Here is a 13,644-nt window from a genome sequence, read left to right on the forward strand (position 1 = left end):
GTAGCCAAATCTGCCTGAGGGGGGTTCATCATTTCTCGCACTGGTTGTATAGCCAATTACACTACTTTGTCACAAATTGTGACATGCCACTCCCTTGTTTATAGGTTTGTAAACAATGGTATTTCTTTGTGCAAGTCTCACATGTCATTATGTAAATAAAATGTAAGTGTATCAATATACTTATCTACATATAAATACAACATTGCGGTACTTTCTTTACAATTTCTGTTGCAAATTTTGATGTGAGGGAACAAAATATATGACTAGGCCATATTAGGTACATATACCCAATATGACCTAAACGTAACTTTCTAATTAAAGCTTATTATTGGGAATTGGCTCTAATTTTCAATATATGTTCCCTCTTTTAAACATTGCGATTAGTTTTATCTTTCTGACTTTGCACACCATTCGAAACAATCTCCAACCTTAGGTAGGCCATATTGGGTTAAGGTAAATTATATCAAATAGTTTCTGTGAAACAAGAACATAAAAATTACAATTAGTCTAACATGGTGGTGTACCGGGTGGCCAGAATTAAAGTTACCCAACTCAGAGCCCTCTGTAGCGTGTTTGAGGCATCGTAGAACTCTGAAATTTGGTGAATCCACTATGCAAACCATGGGGAAGAGGATGGCGATAAAATAAGTTCAGTTTTCCTCCACTACGTTGAAATGTGGAGCTGTACAAATAATCACGTTAAGTGACTTAGCCGAGTTATTAATTCGAAGGACATTTGTTAGTGGCTGGAAGTTGCGAGAAAATAATCTCTCGTTTAATGGAAGATTGCAAGGTGAAAGCAAATCCATAAGAAATTGGAGCAGTTTACGTCATTATTACAACCCATCATGGCGGCGGAAAATTGAACCTTTTTTACCGCCATATTCTTCCCCATGGTCTGCATAGTGGATTCGCCACATTTCAGAGTTCTACGATGCCTCAAACAGGCTACAGAGGGCTCTGAGTTGGGTTACTTTAATTCTGGCCACTCGGTATATGACAGTAGTGACGTTGCATTGAATGACAATTCATAGTGATAAAGCTTGAATATACAGGGTGTAACAAAATAACTGCACCACCGCTAAAAATGAGGGGAATATTGAAATATGTTTGAATTGGCATTGTAATAATTTGCGAAACAATAGCAAATTGCAACTGGGAGTGTTCCTTGGTGCATCTTGATTGTTTTTTGTTATTTTGCACTGCTGTCTTTCATTCCACTCTCTGCCAACAGATGTGTCTGACGTCTGTGTGCAAATGGCTGTCGCCTGTCTAAACGTGCAGCCGTGTTTAATGGTGGAAATCATGTGAATAGTGGGTGGAAAATCTGTGTAATGGATTTCACTCTATCGCTAGATTACTAAAGTGTGTTTCAGCCGTGTCTGAGAGGTAGTCTGGACTATTCTCAATTACTAAAGTGTATTAACTGTGACCAGTGTACAGGCATGGGGAAAATCCTAAGTGACACTTCACCATGCAAACAAGGCAAGATTATGGCCCTGAAATCAGCTGGTTTGAATTATTAACAGACATATAAAACATACAAAACAAGGGCCAGGATTAATCTAAAGTGAAATATGAGCGGTATAATTGTCTACATATCACCTAAAACACAGTTTGCGTTCCACTGTGTGAAGTGGTGCAGTTATTTTGTTACAGACTGTACCTTGTGTGTAATGTAATACATTGCGATTTTATTTTTGGCATAACTTTTTGAGAGTGCTCCGTGTAGCTATAATTTAAGGATAACCCTACAACGAAGGAGACTGGACACGTTACCGTGAGCGTATTTACCAGTGGCGTAGCATGGACATTTCGGGTGGGAACGCCAAGTCCGAAGGAAGGGTCGGCTCTTTCTTTCTTAATAATTTACTTATGGTGTTAGTCGCCACAGGTATTATTTATTTGCCTGAAGCCAGCTGGGTTTTCAATAAAACATCATCTATGCATGTTTTAGCTGGACAATTAGATGCCTCACTATGCCGCAAATGTTTTGAACTCTGGTGCTTTATACCTTTTTTATATCTTTCTGCATGACGCAAGTCATTAAGAAACCTACCTGAATCACAAATGCCTCTGCACAACAGTAGACGTCATTGTTGTGGATGATCCAACTACTGATTGATTTGGTTTATTTTACTTCGCTTTTCTACCACTTTTGGTTAAATGCGAATATGAATATGTGATAATATTGATGAAGGGATACTGACAAAGAACACTCGTGCTCACGCCGGGATTCAAACCAGGGACCTCTGTCGTCTTGGCGCACTGTCCAAAGCACTCTGACACGGAGGTGGGTGGATGATCCAAATATCGTACACTCTACTGACGTAACAGTGCCGATTGGTAATTCAGACTACTGTTTATTACATCTTGAGAATGCTGATAAACATTTTAAAATAATTTTGTCCAGAGACCATTCGATGTTAAGATTTTTCAAATGAATGCTAAACATTTCCATTGACACAGTATTAAGCAGTTAGATAATAACGAAAAAATAATAATAAAAAAATAATAGTTTTGCGGGTTAAGTGGTAGAGCAACCACAGGCTGAATTTCTACCACGAGGACTTCACCAAATTATTTGACAAAAACTGTGTTGATCTTTTAGTTTCTAATGCACATCGCTGTTCGTGCGATAAATTATACAATGCAGTGGCCATTAAGAAGCGGTGTATTTGAGATTCGTAAAGTTACGTTCAATATTGCGTATTGTAGCATCACATAGCACGAGTTGCATGAGCGCGAAGAACCAGGTAGGAATTATATCGCTGTCGTCTGCTTCAGAAGGCAGGAAGGGTCACATGAACCAATCACGGTAGACCGACCTCTGCTGCTCCGTACGCTGGCGTTTGAGAGAGCATTTACGCGCGTGCTGTAGACATCGGAGCTTTCCCTCCAGAAAGGCAGCAAGGAATATAGAGTCTTTTACGCCGAACCTGCTCGGCGTCCGGCCAGGAAAGACATTGAAAAAAAGATGCTAGAACAAGTGTTGAGAGTGGAGCGTTGAAAGCGGATTGCGAAAAATAGCTATTATAATGCCATGAAGGTCAAACATATATGAAATTAGTCAAGTTTTACTTTATATTCACAGCATTTACGCATTTTTGAAATTTTAAATCTGGGAACGCCGGGCGTACGGGCGTAATATAACGCTACGCCACTGGTATTTACAAACCCTATAGTACTGCAGAACCTCCAGCGATATTTGGCTACTGATTGTCTGCCATTCCGGAAGTTGATGCAGCGTTCCTTCAATTAACGCTAGATGGCAGTGTTCAAATTAACAGTGTAGATTTCAGATATCCATCCCATTTAGATAAGAAACTCATTTACACTAAGGTTCATTTTTAGCAAAATTATTTAAATTAATGTTTTAGAAGACAGAAATCAGAATTCTTCTTGAAGTGAATGATTTTTCTATTTAAAGTCACATCAGTGCAAACACTGTAACTACCAATGACTATTGAGAAAATTATGTATATCCAACGTATAGCATTTTAAACATTATATTTTATTATATAAACGTATATTTATTAACATAATTTCGACATTCTGATTACAAACTTTATTACTATATAATCACAAGGCTCATTTTTCCATACTTTTGCTGTAAATGAAGAAGAAAGGAACAATGGACAAGGAACATAATCACTTCCGGTGCACACAGCCAATAAGAGAGCGTTATATACCTCTGGTTCTGCAGCACTACAGGATTTGTAAATACGCTTACCGCGACATAGTAACCTTGATTCAGAAAGAAGCGTCACAACAATACATCCTCATGTAAAATCGGTCCACAAGAACGTAGCTTGGGATGCATCAGATGATTCAATTTCCCCTAGTACTCTCGACTTGTTCAATGTGCACGTGACTCGAACGCCACCATGTTGTTTATAGCTTTGAATAACCTGCAGTGACCGACCAAATAATCCCTTCAAACGCACCGCCATTACACGGAATGCTGGGTATTTATCACGTCATGGGTTAATGCTTTCTGCCGCAGTTAGTAAACAAGAGATTTGAGTTATTTGCTCTGACTGAACTTCCGGTTCCGTCAACGTATGAGCTTGACTAATGGGACTGTAAGCAAAGGAGAGCAGTTGCCTCCATAGCTGAAGGTGATTTGTCATGGAACGGGTTGTTATATAATTACTAGAGCCCCAATTTCAAGGCAGTACAGGCTCCCCAGATACAAGTAGGCAGTCAAAAAAAGTAGGCCTGATGAAGTTTCGAGCCGATACTTGGCAGTCTTTCGTCTCATGCAGTGTGCAAGGTCTGTCTCATTATCCGTCTCGTGGTAGAAATCTCGGGTCTTATCTCGAGTCTCGAAATATACAGGGTGTTTCGGTGACCTTGAATCAAACTGGAGACTGACCCAAGTACCAATATGAGATAAGGAACACCAGTCAGGAAAGGCGTCATATGACAGCGGAATAAGACAACGGAATGATGCTGCTTATAGATGTAATACGGACATTCAGGGTGCACTGCCTGGCAGTAACGGCTGACGATTGGGAGCCGAGCTGAGGGGCCTGCATCCACGCTGGGGATCGCCCCTTCGAACACAGTGCGCTACAACGCCAGGGTTCTCAGGTTCGAATCCCTGCCTGGGCATGGATGTTATTTGTGACTGCCCCTTCATAAATTTCATCATATCGTACCACTCTACAGAATGATGGGGATCAGAACCAGTCACTCCCACAATTAATCAATGGGTGATGTAACTTATTCATCCTTCATCCTCAATGATGAGAGCACTCGTCATTAACATGACGAGTCAAACGCTTGGCAGTGCGAAAGGCACAACTAAAACTAAACAGCTTAACAATTAGAAAAGACAATGGTCACTCATTGGGTTTTATGAACCTTTGAACCTGAATCATGGCTGGGTTAGGATAATTACCTGTCTATCTGAAGGATGAAGATAATTTCGAAGAATAAAATAAACTAAGTCCTCTGTAGGCTTCGTTGCAGGTTGACCAGGCCTCGCCTCACTCTTCCTCATCTCCTATTCTCTAAGCTCCTGTCTCTCCTCAATCCAAATCAAAAGTCAGCTCATTTCTCAGTCTGTCTCCCCTCTATATCACCCAGGCCATGGAGACCTTCCTCCATGCCGAATCGTGATTGTTACTGCCTCTATTGCAAACAGCTGACTCCATAGGCTGATAGAACTTCCTATATCCTGAATACCTCAGGAAGTTTGCATAGCGCAACATTGTGCATTATTTACATACCACAGAGGTTGAGACAACTAAGATAAACAAGTGAATGCCCTGGTCAACATGAAGCATCACTCATCCTCATCGCGACGATTAGCTACAGGTGAGAAATACGAGACGCTAAATAACAAATATCAAAATCGTTCTAAGTCTGGTCTCGGCAAATCTAGAAAGGGCTGCATTCGTTCTTGCCTCCATATTTAAACTTAGTCTCGTCTCGGTACTATACGAGGCTACCAGGTGCCTTGTTTTGATAATGAAAATTTTCCCCTCAAATAGATAGATCTTTCCACCTTTGACTGCATTCGAGCACAGGATTATTAATGTTTTTTCGCAGTGCGTTACGCTAACCACTTAACAACGAAGGTAGTGAAGCGTGTATTAACGAGAACAAACGAACACATTTGTTCAAGACAGTACTTGGAGTCGCGAGAGTGAAGATGTGAGATCTCGCATCGTCATTACGAAACACCAGCCTCTCTGACCAGGGACATTTTCCACCGAAGACGGAAAGCAAGTCTCGAGAAAACGGCTCCTTTATTCTCGCCATCTTCCCATTTTTCTCGCGCTCCTCATCAAATCCGCGTCTTCGCAATGCTTTCCTCGTTTTCCTGACTTTTGCGATTCAGGAAAGTTTCACACTTAGTTGAATGCGGCAGCTGGCGCCGCCTGGTTGAGAAGCGGCGAAACAATGCGCCGTGACGCCACGCCAGGTTCTCCCAATTCTTCATTCCCATTCAACAGCCTGCCTATTTCTGCTCCACAACATATTCAATTAGACACACACAATTCCTTCTCTCTCTTTAAAAATGACAAATACACAAAGGTAGGAGTGAAGACAATTAAACAGAGCAAATTAGCTCTTTCATGCTGTAGCTCTTTTCTACTCTTATGACGGGTGGCCTACATGCTGGCAATTGAATGGGGAGCGGGGAAGCGACCAATCAAGAGCGATAAGAAACGCAGCAGACTATGGAACGAGGTGCGCGTAGCACTTCCACCCGCCACACCATAACTCTTGGCCACACCGCTGTTGTCTGGTTAGTCTGCTGCGTATTCCCGCTCCCCACTTAACTTGCCAGCATGTTGGCCGCCCGCCGCGAGAGTAGACATGAGATATAGTATGTTTTCTGACAATTCACACAATTCAAAATTTAAAAACTGAATTCCTTGGAGAGACATGCATAAACACTCAAGGTCCGTTGACTTGTTTGCCGCCTGCTTTGGAAGGTCTGTTCATAACGACTCTTTTGAGCAAGCCGAGGTGGTTGTAAAACTGTGACGTCATAGTAATGACAGATCGCTGGGGAAAGTTTGGTATCCGCTAGTTTTAGCAAGGCAAACTTGTTTCTCTGTTCTTTCCTTGCGCATATACTCCTGTATTTCCAGTAATTTCTTTATGTGTTTCATATTGTAGTGTCTGGGTGACAATAAATAATGCCTCACTGTGCTGCAAGCGCATATATATATATATATATATATATATATATATATATATATATATATATATAAAAAGGAAAAAATTCCTATATTGTTTACCGCATATTGCCGTCCGAAGAGTAGTTCCGAGCAAATGCTATTGAAAGACAAATTTCAGGTTGCTATTTTTCTTTTGATAGCAATGTGTTACGAATGTGATTTATAATCCGAATTAGTAGGAATTACAGCAAAGAAGAGTCTGAAGATAGGCGCCGTTCCTACAGTGATAATCCCAGTTACACTAGCTTAGAGACGATAACAGTGTTCTTGCAAGAGGCATGAAGTTGGGGTTGCCAAATGCGGACTTTTTCTTTTTACGGAGTATATGATCTGAACCTGGAGAGAACCTGGGAGATCCTGGATTTTTTGCACATGTTCAAGCGGCTTCGGCGCCCAGCCAGCATCGTATAAAGTTGGTACTTGGAGGAAACTCTGGGGGATAAAAGCGATACTTAAAGTGCAGCACATTGAGAGATTTGTTAATAAATTTGACCTGAAAAATGGAAAGTGGTTATATATATACCTCTATCCCCGAAATTCAGATAGTAAAATTTCCAAATCGAGATTTTAGATTTTTCAGAATCTGGATATTTTTTGTCCATCATTAGTCTGAAGGCAAGATTGCTGGGAAAAATGTTCTGAGTAAGTGTGTCTGTCAGATCGGGAACAAGAATCTTGATTACTCCTATGATTCGTCTGTTCACGTATCTAGAAATATGTTTCGGGGGGGGGGGTCCAAACCAAGTGTCTCAGGAATAATATTAATAATAATAATGTTTTAATTAAAGTAATTATATTAAATCAAATTTATACTAATTGCAATACATAAATTAATATTATATTATTATTATACGAATAGATAAAAAGACTGTATAAGAAAAGAGATATAACAGCGCATATTCATTACGTATCTTACCTGTAGTTAAGATCGAAATAATTTACATAAATGCAAGAAAGAATTAATAACCATCGATTATGCAACAAATGATAATATTTTAATTGCTTAATTTTTGTACTTAATAAGTCTTTCCGGGGGGTCTGGACCCCTGTGCCTCTCTATATACGTCCTTCGTTCAATACAAAACAAAAAGAATCGTAAGTACAAAACAACAGAAAGTACTTCGTGATTTGTCAAGGAAGAACATTATTTTTTTCCGAATTCTATATTTGAACAGCAGGATCCAAAAATAAAAAGGACAAATACCATGAAGCAAAAACAATGGATCCAGTGCTGCTCTTTTTCCAATTCTTTCCAGCACTAACCGTGAGTAAATTTGTGATTTTGCTTACTTATATTTTTTTTCTATGCACCATCACATTCATGTATTCTGTGTAAGTTGTCTTGCGATGCTCTTCAATATGTGTTTTTCTCTTAAAAACAAGTGCGTTGAATGCTTTACTGTGTTGGAAATAGCAGACACTCTAAGTCTCATCCTGATGACGTCACAGAGACCCTGCCGGGGCTGTAAATATGGAGGCTGAAAAGAAGGCGAGTTATGACCAGACCTTCAAGAGTGGAGGAAACTAGCGGTCTACGGAACTTGATAAACACTATTGCCATTTTGTAATTCATTTGTTCATCTTCTGTACTGATAAAGGTTATTCTAAATATATATATTTCACATGGTGAACTAATAGGAAGTGAGATACATTCTCACTAGTGGCGACGCCAGTTGGGGGCAGAGGTTAACCAGACTTGTAAAGTGGGTTCATTCTTTGCAAAGTATTTCTAGTGAGAAAGTCTTGGTTCAGAGCGCTTTGTTTTTGTGTAGTTTTTTTCTTTAAATGGTAGTAATTACCACTTACAAGAGTAAACCTAGTCTTCTTGTCTAGTCGGCTCCCGTGGCGAAGTGGTTACCACATCGTGCTACGACGCCAGGGGTCCTGGGTTCGAATCCTGGCCTGGGTATGGATGTTTGTTCCTTATCTTCGCAAATTAGCCAAACGTGGCACAAAAAGCGAAGTCAAATAAAGAACTCAATCAATGTTCTAGTCTATATCGGAACCGTATTGGCCGTCAAACTGAGAACATTTTCCACTGGCGGTGTGTTAAGGAACGGCTCAAGGGTTCAGTGAAAACGTCATCGAACAACGATGTTTTGGAATCGACACCTCACCAATGTGTGCCAAACGTTGCTGAGTCGGAAGTAGACAAAGCCAAGTATAAGTGCAGGAAAAGTCAGAGATGACCTTTAGACGTCAGTCAATGCCATCTGCAAGCAAGACATTGGTAAATTGTTCAACAGGGGATACTAATTGGTGACCCAAGTTCCCTTTTATGAGAACATGAAAGGCAATCTGTGCCAGGAACGCAGAAAAGTACTGGTAACTACGCAAAATCCGGCAGACAGTTCCGAAATTTATTTCAGTGAGGAGAGGAACCAACATGAGTCGGAACTTCGTCGTCGGTAAAGAAGTCAATGAAATTTTACGTGTTTTAAAATTAACGCGAATATGTTGATGTAACAAATTTAAAAGATGTAATTGAAGACTAAAAATGGTAAACGCTGTAAGTGCCACAATAATGCAAACACCGTTTTCCACGTTAAACTGTGAAATGTGCCATGCTTTATAATGTGGTAAACGTGAAATGTGGCAGGTAGCCCTCTAAGTAGTTCAAAGGGCGTGTAAAGAGGTCACTAGTGTGAACGTTCTTACGGGCTGATGTGCGGAACGATGCGATTTACCAACACTTTCGCTTTTGGCACTTACAACGATTACCACTTTTAGTTCTCAATTGTTATTATGTGAGGCAAGTTTATTAGCCGTTCTACACAGAACCACAATACTCTGCCTGGTAGAACCAGTAGTGGAACTACGGTAAGCCCTCTCCAAGACATAAAATTATGGGGGTTGTGTTTGAATGCACAGTTAAGTAAATTATACATTTTACTTGCAATCGAAGTATTTCAAAGTTATTAATTAAATACGCGCACATACACAAAGGTTGTTACGCTTCCCTCAGGAGACGCAAACCAGCGAGAGTGGCCAGAGCACAAACCTTGACATCTTACACCGTACGGCCACGGTTCAGGAGTGTATATCTAATGTGTGTGTGTGTGTGTGTACAGTCATGGAAAAAGGTACTTCCCCCTTAGAGCCTTAGTACCAGTATTTTTATGGAGGAAGCATTTCTTTCCACGACTGTACACACTAATATGACAGAATATTGACTAAACAATTGATTAACCCTAACCTAAAGTAACTTGTTATGTATGATTTACCAGTAGGTTACGCTCTCTACATATAAATATCATCTTTCATTCACTTTCTCTTCGTATTGAGGACAAATTTCATTTCTTTTCTATTTTTTTTAGTCGATCATCATGTACAGGGTGGGCATAAAGTCTTTCCCTGATTATGAATATTTATATTTGAACTTTCACGGTAGATAGGCAAATAAAAACTATGGCAATAAGTAGTGCAATACATCAAGATTTTCCATTACTTTCTTTTGTCTGATTCTTATTCTCATTCCCATATCATGGCCACCGCGTTCGACGGATATAACCCCTGTTGACTTTTTTATGGGGTTACGTTAAGGACACAGTGTTTAGTGCACCAGTTCCTGATATGCAAACTCTTCAGACACGAATACGGGATGCTATAAAGACGGTGACGGAAGAGATGTTGGCAAAGACATGGAGAGAAATTGAGTATCGCCTAGACGTTCTAAGGGCAACAAAGTGAGCACGAGCACATGTCGAAGTGTACTGAAGTGTGCTGATAACAAAACATTATGAGTTAAGCTACCATTTCCAACAAACCGCATATCTGTATCTAGCATAGTTCTTGAGCAATAAAAGTTTGTAATCAGGGAAACACTTTATGCTCACCCTGTATAATATGAACAACCTGATACAAGTTTCGTTCATATGAAATATTAGCCTTTCAGCTTAAATTCGAAACGGGAAAACACGTTCTCGGCATAGCGGTGTAAGGGAAGAGTCCCAAATGTTTACCTCTCTTCCACGTATATATAGGGTAACGAGGCTTTGGCGTATGGACCCATGCAGTGGCGTGCGGTGCTATAACAGGCAGAGCAACAGGTCACCTACACTTTCCCGTTCCCCTCCCTTGGGGTGTGGTAATATAATACAGTAGAACAACTAAAATTCAACCCTTATTGAAACGAACCAAAAAAAAATATACGGTATTACAAATTGTCAGATGTGATATACATGAGGCACGTTAAAATTATACGACAATAATAATTTTAAAGCATTAAAAAGAAAATTGTTGATACGCAACAAAGAAAAAAATAATAAAAGCAATTTATGAGTGATCAGAGAGAAATAATAATGTTTTGTCGAAACTTGTTTCATCTCGTTATTCGTAGATTAAGTTGACTATTCTTTTTCGTAGAGTTGACTATTGTTCTTATTCAAACGTCCTCAATGCATAATGACATACATATGGCCGAGTTTATGCGACAAAGGTAGGTGCAGTAAACAAACGTCCAGCCACCGTGAAAGATTTCCTTCAGCGTTACTTTTGGAAACGTTGATTTCGGGAGAAAGAAGTGTTCTTATTATGTTAATATAGTTAATTTAAATAGCTAAAAAGGGCGATAAGTAGGAGGGAACAGCCTGTTCCCTCTGTTCCACGAACCTATGGCCAGTATCCTCTGGGAGACTTGTGTTCCACGATGTCCTTGTGTGTTTGTGATTGTCCTTTCATCCAGCTATTTCATCTTATTATCCTTCATTCTCATTTTCGCAATTAGCCTAATGTGGTAGACAAGCGAAGTAAAATAATTCTTCGTTCATTCACCCTCGCAGCATAGTGAAGTGACTGCTCCTCTAGAAAATTTTCATGCTCACTATTTTTTTCTGGCGCCTTCACTGACACTCTCTGGCACCCCCTCCCCCACCCTCAACGAATTACTTTATTTTTTGATCTTCAACAGAAATGAGTTAAAATGGGTGTGGGCGGATCCATAGCCATGCCCTTGAATAAAATTCCTTGGCCCTTCATTAGAAGATAGAATCCAGCCCCACGCAAGAAACGTATGGAATTTCTGCTGAGATGTGAATTCCATAGATGGCTCTCGCATCTACCGGTATGAACCCCGCGTCCTTTTACGAGAACATTAAGCCTGCCTAATGTCATTTCACGGTGTAATTAAACATCATCTCCCGAAGAAGGGGGGGAGGAGGGGGTATGGCGTTGGGGAACACATACAGGTGTAATTTATGTCCGCATAATCTCATGACGACTGGAAGGAAATTAAAAGGGATGTAGAATTTCAAAGCAAAGGTGATATTGGTACCAAGATTACAACATATCCGTATCTCTGTGTAGGGTACCTTATTATTACGTGATAAAGAAATCGCAGTGTTGCAAACTCGCTTACCTGGAGTGCCCATCCCATACCACTGTGGCGCTGCTTTGTTAAACTATTCCTGACATCATGTGACACTTTTAGGTTATCGCGGAGATGAGGATGAAATTGATGTAGAGACGTTCACAAAGAACAACAATGCCGAGGCCGGGATTCGAACCTTGGACCTCTGGCGACAAAGCGCGCTGTGATAATCACTTCCCCATGGAAGCTGACTAACGTTATATGCGACTACCATCTTTCATGTCAAGCAAATAAAAGAACAATGAGGGCATGTGAGAGGGGGAATAGGGGGCGCACTCTTCCAGGTAGACCCCTTTGCCCCCAGGCAAACAGAATGCTATTTTATGCAGTGGTGTGTGTTATGTGACACTCCGACACTTGTGGGAAGAATGCCATCAATGGAGTACTTTCCCTAATTCCGATTTTTAATCGTGTTAGGCCATCAGTGTTGATATAAAAAAAAGTTTAGAAATTTTGCATCTACGATACTAAGGTTAAGCTGAAAGTAAGGTTAGAAAATGAAAATACAGTATGAGGTCCGTTGATGTCATTAAAATTACGTTCGTTGACCACAGAAGCGACTACATCAAAACAAACAACTTATCTTTATCTTTCTTGTCGTTCGCTCCTGCATTGTTTTTGCGCTTAGAACGTTCACAAAAGTTCGTTTTCCCCCCTGTATGCAAACAACACAATATTCCTGACATCATGTGACAATTTTAGCTTATTCGCATCTGAGACGTTGTCGATTTGTAATCACGGTGTCCTGGGTTCGATAACTCGTGGGGCAAATTGCATAGTGGTACGGATTCCAATTTAAACTGTAGGTCCAGTCTCGATTAGCATATCTGTGCATAAAATGGACTAAGAACAATTCAGCCATTAAATTTTCCCTGTCGTGAAGCGAAGTGTGCATGTAATAATGCGCGAAAAATGACAACCAACCAATCACATTATGCGCTGTAAATCATATCCAGGAATGCGTTCAGTAACTCTGACGCCTTACCGACTGAAATACCGGCTCTCTCTCTCTCTCTCTCTCTCTCTCTCTCTCTCTCTCTCTCTCTCTATCTGCGTGTGTATACATGTATATAAACGTAAAGCTACTGCCTCTGCTCAATGATTGATTGATTGGTTTGTTTATTTTACTTTGCTTTTTTGCCACATTTGGCTAATTTCAAAAATGATGATGAGTTATCATATGATTAAATTGCTGAAGGGACACTGATATAGAACACACATGTCCAGTCCGGAATACGAACCCAGGACTGCCTCATTGTAGTTTCACTAACGTTAGAAGACGAAGACACACGTAAACTTCCAAGTTTCTAGATTTAGGAGCTTGTGTGTATGTGTGTGTGTGTGTTGATGTGTCAGTGAGTGACGCCAACTCTCTCTTTCTCTGTATAATATAAATATATATACCTATGTACACCCCCCCCCCACACATAAGCAACCTAAAACTTACGGAATATCCTTGCAAATGTAAAGTATCCGTAATTCGGAAAGGAACAGAAAAAAGTTTAACTCATACAACTCGAACAGTTCGAATCAAGACCAACTACCCTTAATCAAACCATTTCCAACGTTCCACGA

This window comes from Lepisma saccharinum, chromosome 3 (genome assembly GCF_977018435.1).
Source record: "Lepisma saccharinum chromosome 3, izLepSacc3.1, whole genome shotgun sequence".
Taxonomy (NCBI): Eukaryota; Metazoa; Arthropoda; class Insecta; order Zygentoma; family Lepismatidae; genus Lepisma; species Lepisma saccharinum.